Source organism: Lynx rufus, unplaced genomic scaffold (genome assembly GCF_022079265.1).
Source record: "Lynx rufus isolate CCGP_SWC_20201006 ecotype Redwood Valley unplaced genomic scaffold, mLynRuf1.p SCAF_11, whole genome shotgun sequence".
Lineage (NCBI taxonomy): Eukaryota > Metazoa > Chordata > Mammalia > Carnivora > Felidae > Lynx > Lynx rufus.
The window spans coordinates 6693698-6703852 of record NW_025814825.1 but is presented as its reverse complement, the minus strand read 5'-3'; the positions used below and the strand labels follow the sequence as shown (position 1 = coordinate 6703852).

Sequence of the window (10155 nt, the reverse complement as noted above, 5' to 3'; positions counted from 1 at the left end):
GTCAAGGAGCCATTCTGATATAGAAATTCTGGGGCTGAAAAAAAATAAGGATAAAACACACACACACACACACACACACACACACACACACACGGAACCTGAGAATGACCTAAAGATATGGGTAAATAATAAGAAGAAAAAGTATACGGTGTTGTGAATACAAAGGGAGAATGATGCAAGGAGGGAGTGGCCACCAGAACCAGATGTTGGTGAAAAAAAGCAAGATAATCTCTGCTAAATGGATCCCTTAGGAAATCATTTGAATGGTGGAGACCAAAGCCAGAGGAGGAAGAGGAGACTGCAAATGTGGACCACACTTTTAAGTGTGGCGCTGTGCTGAGAAGGACAAAGAGCAGTAGCCAGTAGTAGACATAAAGTCAAGGAAAAAGGTTTTTGTTCATATCTTTAGACAATGGAGAATTGAACATTCCTATACATTGAGGGGAATAATAACACTCTCCTCTCAAGAGAGGAGAGAGTGAAGACCCAGGGAGAGAGAATCATGAGTGGTGCAAGTCCTACAGGAGATGGGAGGGAGGGCATCGGTGCATAGTGAAAGACACACATATGTTCAGACCAAAGGGAAGGAGGGACAATGGGGTGTGTGGACACAGGTAGGAGGGAGGGCAGGAACTTGAAAGAGTTTCCACCTGGTGACCTCTATTTTCCCTGTGGATGAACAGGTCAGGGCATCTGACCAAGGAAATTGGGTTTGAAATAATCACTCATGGAAATGAGATTATCAGTAACATTTTACATGTCTTAAAATAGTAAGAATAGTTATAGTACAGTTAATTTTATTTATTTATTGACACAATCTTTATGAGATAGCAGGATCTCTTCCAAGATGCTTATCAACTACTTTTCCTTATAGAAAACATGCCTCTCAAGAATTATATTTTAAATTATGTTATATTTGGGGGGCACCTGGGTGGCTCAGTCAGTTGAGCATCCGACTCTTGATTTTGGCTTGGGTCATGATCCCACGTTGGGCTCTGCACTGAGCGTGGACCCTGCCTGGTATCCTCTCTCTCTCTCTCTCTCTCTCTCTTTCCCTCTGCCACTCTCCCCCACTTGCACATTCTCACTCTGTCTCTCTAAAATAAAAAATAAAAAATAAGTTTAAATTATTTTATATTTTTATATGTATATATATAAATAAGGACATTTTTTGAAAAACAGAAAACCCAGTTAACAGTGGTTACTATGGAGGGTGGAAGTATAAGCTGCTCTCACTTTTCATTTTGAACATTTTAGTTTTATTTGACTTTCTTCTTATAACAAGTGTTTTTTTTTTAATATAATCTGAAAGAGAAACAGAGTTCTAATATGAAAGAAAAAAATGAACTTTTTCAGCATCTGGTCCTCTATTCAAGGTTAAATGTCTTCATGATTTTTTTTTTTTAAATGACAGAATTTTTTTTTTCAACGTTTATTTATTTTTGGGACAGAGAGAGACAGAGCACGAATGGGGGAGGGGCAGAGAGAGAGGGAGACACAGAATCGGAAACAGGCTCCAGGCTCCGAGCCATCAGCCCAGAGCCTGATGCGGGGCTCGAACTCACGAACCGCGAGATCGTGACCTGACTGAAGTCAGACGCTTAACCGACTGCGCCACCCAGGCGCCCCGACTCTTCATGATTTTTTTATTCAGAGTTGAGGGTTTCTTCTTCCTATGGATCAAGATGGTTTTCTCCACCCCCATTAGCACCTGTCTTCTAACCTCAAGCCCTCATCACACTTACAAAATGGCCACAACAGTTCCAGCCATCACAACTCTATATCAGATAGGAAGGGAGAAAGGCAAAAGGAGGTTACAGGCTGAGTTAGCCCCCTTTTGAAGGTCCTTTCCATGAAGCCCCCATTCAGCAGCTTCTACCTATATCCATTGGCCAGAATTAGTCACATGCCCACCTCTAACTGCAAAGGAGGCTGGGTAACGCAGTTTTCAGCTGGTGCCTTGCCACTCTGATCAAAGAGAGCATTCTGTTTCGTAAAGGATGAAAAAGAGACGAGTGCTAAGCAGGCCACCAGTAGTCCCATAGTTATCTCAACCTTGAGATGAAAAAGATGAAAACTCTTTTGAGTAAGCTTTCTATAAAATATTTGGCTAACCCTACAACTGAATTGATATTTCTCAGATTTCCCATTCATGCTGCGGGTTGTTCAGCCTTAATGCCCCCATGATACTTCCAGGCTGGAAACATACCAGAGGTGGCAGTAGCCCAAGTCCTGCTCTGGCACTTTCTGTCATATCCCCTGGCACCTCCTCCCACTCACAAGCGGGAGCAGTGCCCTCTGGCTCAGGTTTACCTTGGCTCAACTTCCCAGCTCTTCCCTAGGGCTGCACAGTAAAAAGTCCCGCTCCTGCTTTGCCCCTGCTTCCCTCCTTTTTCTTTTCCCAATTCCCAGGTACGTCTTTTTAAAAATTATCTCCATTGAGAGTGACTGGAAATTCATATGAATGCTTACTGCAGCTTATACACAATGTGAATTGAAAGTCTTATGGTTTCAGGACAAGTTTATGGAAATAAATCCACACTTACAAATGTTTCATAAGGGGAATATTACTGTAAATGCAAGACAGGGATTGAAACAAATGGAGACAAAATACAGAAAGTAGTAGAGAGGCAGAGAAGAAACAGAGTCTGTCCCTCTCTTTACGCATTCCTGAAAAATCCTTATCTGCCACATATAATTCGGGGGGGAGGGGGGTGAAGCAAGATGCTCTCAAGGATATATTTTTTCCTGTTAGAATGTTGGTTTCTTAGAAAGCGCAATCATGCCATTTGTGTATTCTATCAAGAATCCTGAATTCCAGTGGAAATTTGATAAGTCCTAAATGATGATCCTTCGTGACATAAATGATATATGTTGAACCACTGACATAGGAGCCAAACAGCATAATCAGTAGCATAAATAAAGCCAACCCTTTCCACTGGGCAATCTACAGAAAAGAGGAGAGGAATTTATAGGATTAAAAAAAAAAAGGAACCAGAGCCAGAAACAGACCCACATAAATACAGTCAACTGATCTCTGACCAAGGAGCAAAGATAATATAACAGACCAAAGAGCCTTTTCAACAAATGTGCTGGAACAACTGGACGTGCAAAAAAAGAAAAAAATTTAGACAAAAACCTTACATCCTTCACAAAATTTAATGCAAAATGGATCACAGACCTAAATGTTAAACACAAAACTATAAAACTCCTAGGAGATAACATATGAGAAAACCTAGATGACTTCGGATATGGCAACAACATTTTTAGATACAACACAAAAGGCAGGATCCATGAAAGAGAAAATTGATCGACTGGGCTTCATTAAAATATTAACGCTTCTGCTCTGTGAAAGATACTGTCAAGAAAATGAGAAGTCAAGCCACAGACTGGGAGCAGATATTTGCAAAAGTCACATCTGATAAAGGATTGTTGCCTAAAATAACACAAACAACTCTTAAAACTCAACAATAAGAAACAAAATCCAACTTAAAAATGGACCAAGGACTTTATCAGATCATCAGAGAAGATGTACAGATGGCAAACAAGCATCTGTAAAGATGAAGCAACCACAATGTCTTCAGTAGGATAATGTGGTAAAAGCAGAAAACAGAATACTATTCAGCGCTAAAAAGAAAGATGTGGAGGAACATGAAAAGTTGTGGAGGAACCTTTCATGCATATTACTAAATGACTCTGTCTCTCGCTCTCTCAAAAATAAATAAACATTAAAAAAATAATAAAATAAAAGGAGGCGCTTGGGTGGCTTAGTTGGTTAAGAGTCTGATGTCAGCTCAGGTCATGATCTCGCAGTTTGTGAGTTCGAGCCCCACATGGGGCTCTGTGCTGACAGCTTGGAGCCTGGAGCCTCCTTCAGATTCTGTGTCTCCCTCTCTCTCTGCCCCTTCCCTGCTCGTGCTCTGTCTCTCTCTCTCTCTCTCAAAAATAAATAAACATTAAAAAAAAACATTTAAAAATGCATATTACTAAATGAAAGAAGCCAATCCAAAAAGGTTACATCTGTATGATTCCAACTATATGACATTCTAGAAAAATCAAAACTATGGAGCAATAAAAAAAAAGAAAAATCAGTGGTAGCTGAGGGGTGAGGCGGGGGCTGTGAATGGTTGAAGCACAGAGGATTTTTGGAGCAGTGGAAATACTCCAAGTGATCCCATAATGATGGATACATGTCGTCATACATTGGTCCACTGCCATAGAAGGTATGACACCATGAGTGAATCATGGTGTAAACTATGGACCTCAGGTGATTATGACGTGTCAACATAGGATCATCAATTGTTTCAAATGTACCATCTGGGCGGGGGATGTTGATAATGAGGGAAGTTATGTACGTGTGGAGGCAGGGAGACATGGAAAATCTCTGTACCTTCCCCTCAATTTTGCTGTGAACCTAAACCTACTCTACTAAAATGTTCTGAATAAAAAAGAGCAAAAAGGGGAACTGAACACGTACTGCCCATATGCTCACAGTCATATGTGCACCCTTGACATATGAAGGAACAGAGTCTCAAAAAAACTAAAGAATTTACCCAGTGCACACACACCCTCTTTGGCCCGCAGAGTCTTTCATATGACCAACTATACTGGTTGAAAGTTTAAAATAAGGACTAGCATTGCTCTCTGTTGATTTAGGCATTTGCTCTGCCTCAGGAAACTTCCTCATTTAGTGAAAATCTGGATCACAAACCCTACCTGTGTGATTGTCTTACATTAAGAAAACTGAAGCTGCATTTGGTACTAAACGTGATTTCTAGAAACACAGTTTTTTTAACAGTGGAATATGAAATTGACCTTGAGACAAAATTTTTATTTCTCTGCTTCTATATGCAAATTTTCCAAATGAGTTAAAAGAAAGCTAAGAAGTTTTGTGGTGAATTAATACTGCTTCAAATACAATCTCAATGAACATGAAATGGAGTAAGATTGGAGACGAATGTCTTAATCACTCATGTGTGGATCTTGACCATGAGAGAGGGGAAGGGAAAAAAAATGAATGTCTTAAAATGCTCCAGAAAGAGAGAAGGGCAAGTAAGGATGTGATTCCTCACTGGCTTCTTGATGAGGAACTTCCTGGGATTTATGCAGGGAAATCGACAGCCAAGCAAATTGGCCCAAGTCATCTCAACACTGGAGGTTCTCTGACTGCATGGTAACTTCTTAAGTGCCCCGTCCCAATTGCTGTTTGATCCCTTGGGCCTCTGGGGTTTCTACTCTCATCCTTCAATCACCTCTTCACTGGGAGTCCTGATTCTCAATTAGAAAACACTGCAAGGCCAGCTGTGACCTCTGCATTGGGACCCCTCCGCTGCAGCTCTCACCCAGTCCCTTTCTCGGGTGTGAAGTCCTGCAAGACAGTGGATCATGGAGCTGCTCTTCACACAGCAGTGAGATTCCTTCAGATTTTCTATCTGATGACTTTTGATTTCACCATCTTCCTGGTATCACAGGGACCACTGAGATGAGTTACTGTGCTGGATAGCAACTCGGCTATAATAAAAATCCAATTAGAAGTGCACTCATGTTGTTTTTATTTTTTTAAGTCCAGAGTAAGAAAGCCCAGGGCTGCAAGGTTAGCAGAAGAAAAGAAATAACAAAGACCAGAACAGAAATAATGAAATAGAGACCAGAAAAACAATAGAAAAGATTCATGAAACTAAGAGCTGTTTTTTTTTAAAACAGACAAACAAAATTGATAAGCCTTTAGATAGATGAAGTAAGAAAAAAAAAAGAGAGACAGAAGACTCAAATAAATTAATTCAGCAAAAAAAAACAGGAGACATTACATCTGATATCACAAATATACAAAGGATCATAAAAGACTACTATAAAAAATTATATGTCAGCAAATTGGACAATCTAGAAGAAATGGATAAATTCCTAAAAACTTACAACCTACCAAGACTGAATTATGAAGACATAGGAAATCTGACAGGCGAATAACAAGTACAGAGATTGAATCAGTAATCAGAAATCTCTCGGGACCAGATGGTTTCCCTGGTGAGTTCTACCAAACATTTAAAGAAGAACTAACCCCAATCTTTCTCACACTCTTCCAAAAGAACTGAAGAAGACAGAACACTCCCAAACACATTTTATAAGGCCAGCATCACCCTGATACCAAAGCTAGTTAAGGACACTACAGGGAAAGAGAATAGAATGGTAGCAGCTGCCAGGGCCCAGAGGATTGGGGGAAATGGGGAGACTTTGGTCAAAGGCACAAAATTCCAGTTTTAAGATGAATAAGTTCTGAGGACCTAACGTACAGCATGGTGATTATTGTTAACACTACTATATTACATACTTGAAAGTTGCTAAGGGAGTAGAACTTAAATGTCCTCACCACAAAAAGGAAGTGGTCATTATGTGACATGGTAGACTGTTGTAATCATTTCACAGTTTATAAGTGTATCAAGTCACTATGTTGTACATCCTGAACTTATACAATGTTCTACATCAATTATAGCTCAATAAACCTGGAAACAAATGGAAACCAATTTGTCATAAAAACAACAACAAAAAGCCCAAGGCTGGTATGGTATTTTAAAAAAAATTTTTTTTTTTAACGTTTATTTATTTTTGGGACAGAGAGAGACAGAGCATGAACGGGGGAGGGGCAGAGAGAGAGGGAGACACAGAATCGGAAACAGGCTCCAGGCTCTGAGCCATCAGCCCAGAGCCCGACGCGGGGCTCGAACTCCCGGACCGCGAGATCGTGACCTAGCTGAAGTCGGACGCTTAACCGACTGCGCCACCCAGGCGCCCCTGGTATGGTATTTTAGACAATAATAAAAGTAATGATAATAAATAGCTTGTATTTAGCACATGAAATGTGCCAGGGACTATTTTATTTTATTTTATTTTATGTTTATTTATTTATTTTGAGAGAGCATGAGGATGATTGGGGGAGGGGCAGAGAGAGAGAGAATCCCAAGTGGGCCATGCATGGTCAGCGCAGAGCCCAACTCAGGGCTGGAACCCATAAACTGTGAGATCATGACTTGAGCCGAAATCAAGAGTTGGACACTTAACTCACTGAACCACCCAAGCGTCCCGCCGGGGACTACTTTAAACATTTTACTTACATATTTTGTTCTTAGTTAATCCTCTTATCACTCCTCTAAGATAGATTACTATTATTATTATTATTATTGTCATCCCCATTTTTCATATTTGGAAACTGAGACATGGAAATGTTTAAGACCCTAACAGCAAAAGATAATAGAGTCAGGATTCAAACTTAGATCAATTCCTTAGTTGCATTCACTGCTTGTACAATGAATTGTTCACCGTAAGTGATCTCCAAAAGTCTCCTCTTTCTACTATTAGTCACAGTCAAATATTCTTGTTTAATGTTCAAATAGTCCCCCAATTTTGACAATAGGAGTCCATCCCTTCAAGCTGAGTTGAATATGCCTTTGACACACCCATTAGTCTTTGAGTATTTCCCTTACTTTTTTGCCCAGCAAAATGTCTCAGATCATCTTGTATTTTCCCTGCCTGCAGACTCCCAGATTTTTCAGGGAGCCCTGAAGAATCAGTGTTTCTTATATTTCTACCCCCCAATAAAGTATAATAAAATGCCCCCACAGTAAGTAATACTAGCTAATACCTTTAATGGGATGTAATTATTTTCCAGTTCATTACTTAGGGCCCTGGTTGGATTTTTATTATCAAGAATAAATGTTTAAAGTAATAGAATTTGTTCTCATTAAAGTCATGATTCCCTAAGGAGTCAAAAAAAAAAAAAAATGATGGATGAGTCAAGCCAGGACTTTGGGATTTGATCTTCATAGTGGAAAGCCAGACTTAGTTCAAAACTCTGTAGGTAATCAAAGCACAAGTCTTACTTAATCTGACAAAGACTCCTTCCCCAAAGACATATTAATGAAATTTAACTTATTAAGTTGCTAATTGTTCTATGCTGTCATCAATGTTAAATCAAGACATATTAATCACATCATCATTCCTAGATCCTACAAGGACTTTGCTCTAATTCTACTCTGTGCCCAATATTTGGTTACCTTAAAAACAAAGCAGGTCACATGAACCAGAAATTTCCCCTTTGGCCCCAGAGGAAATAAAGTTTGTATAAATGTAAAGAAATTTCCCAGAAGACAAACTCTGCCATGCTCCTTTAAAAAATAGAACACTTGACACCTTAGAACCAAGTTCTACCTTTGCATTTACTTAGTTCCATATGTGTGAGTAAGCCAAATGACCATACAGCATATGCAGGAAGTAAATGAACCTTGGAATCAGATCGATGTATGTTTGAATCCCAGCTCTAAACCTTATGAATTCTGTGACCCTAGGTGAGTTATGAAATCTCTCCTCCGTCTCTGTCTCCTCATTTCTTAAGTGGGTTATTATAGGGGTTGAATAAGATAATTCATTCCTGCACATAGGACAAAGCCTGGAGAATCCCAATAAGGGTTAGCCACTGCTATTATTGGCTTTCTTCTTTTATCTCTGATGACAGCAATTATCAATGCCACCTGTATAAATCAGATTAGGCCAAATGATTCTTCATCCAAAAGCTCCCTGGCCTAAACAGACAAGTTATTTGTCACTCAAGCAAAGACCACTGTACATCCTGGCAACTCTCGAGGGTAGGTGCTCCCATGTGGGGACTCAACAATCCAGGCTGTTTTATTTAGTTTCCCTGCCATCCAGCAGCCTGGTGTCTGCCCTGACCCCAAACTTCCACCCCCAGAACCGACTGGCAGTACAGCATCCCAGCCTCATACTGGTATTGGATGGGAAAGCCTGTGCTTAAGTAAGAAATCAGGCCTCACTGGAGACATTCAAGCAAAGAATAAACAGGTGCTTTTCCAGAACAGAAAGGAAACTCAGGTATCAGAAACAGTGGCAAAGAAATGTATCAAAAGAATATGGCTGCACAGGGGAACCTTGGGTGGCTCATTGGTTAAGTGACCAACTCTTGGTTTCAGCTCAGGTCATGACCTCACAGTTTGTGGGTTCCAGCCCTACATCAGGCTGTGCAGTGACAGTGCGGAGCCTGCTTAGGATTCTCTCTCCCTCTCTCTCTTTTTGCCCCTCCCTTCCTTGCACTCTCTCTCTCTCTCTCAAAATATACAAACAAACTTTTTAAATTTATTTTTAAAAAAAGAATATGGCTGCACAAACACCAGAATTTGATCAGAGAAGTATACGGGAATTCTTGGAACAGACAGTATAAGGTCTACTTTAAAAGAACCTGCAATCAATTTACAGAAACCTGCTTTTTGGACTGTGCTACAGACCACACAACAAAAGGAATAAAACCTGATGAGACCTCCTATTCAGAACATTGCTTATAAAAATATTTTAAATGATGCAAAGAATATCCATGAGAGTTCAGGAATATAATATTCAGCAGAACGAAAACCCGGCAGCCAAAGCAGGACCCTTGGCCAACTGTGATAGAAAAGTCCTGATGGATGGACTTCAAAGAAAAGATTGCCAACATCTATTGTTCTGGAAACCAGCATTCATCTGATAGAATCCCCTGAAGGCAGAAGCCACCATATCTAACTGTCTGTCTGCTAAACTGCTTGGCAAATGGACCAGTGAAGAAATAAAATTTCTAGGGCACCTGAGTGGCTCAGTCGGTTGAGCGCCCGACTTCAGCTAAGATCATGATCTCATGGTTCATGGGCTGAGCCCTGCGTCAGGCTCTGTACTCACAGCTCAGAGCCTGGAGCCTGCTTCAGATTCTATCTCCCTCTCTCTCTGCCCCTCCCCTGCTCACACTCTGTCTCTCTCTCTCTGTCTCAAAATAAATAAACATTTTAAAAAAATTTTTAAATAAAATTACCATTTACCAGGAATAATCAAAATAGAAACTCTTGTTCGATGAAAATAGTAAGATGCAACATTTGTCGAGCCCTTAATATTCAGCAGGTTGGTCACTTGATTAGAAAAATAACCATTGTTTATTCAACTGTCACTATTAATTTTAAAGCAAAATATAGTTTCACTCATATATAAGAAAAAATGTTTTTATTACTAAAAGTAAAATAAATTGAAATATCACAGAATAGTTATATTTCTATTAAAAGTAAAATAAATGGAAATATCACAGAGTAGTTATATTGATATTGTATGGTACCAGAGTATTGTAACTAGACT

The 10155-nt window shown here is 39.8% G+C and overlaps 1 pseudogene; it reads left to right on the top strand.

Moving 5' to 3' along the window:
• The first annotated feature begins 9157 nt into the window (after window positions 1–9157).
• Window positions 9158–9523, top strand: LOC124507295 (mitochondrial import inner membrane translocase subunit Tim9-like; annotated as a pseudogene).
• Window positions 9524–10155: the final 632 nt, after the last annotated feature.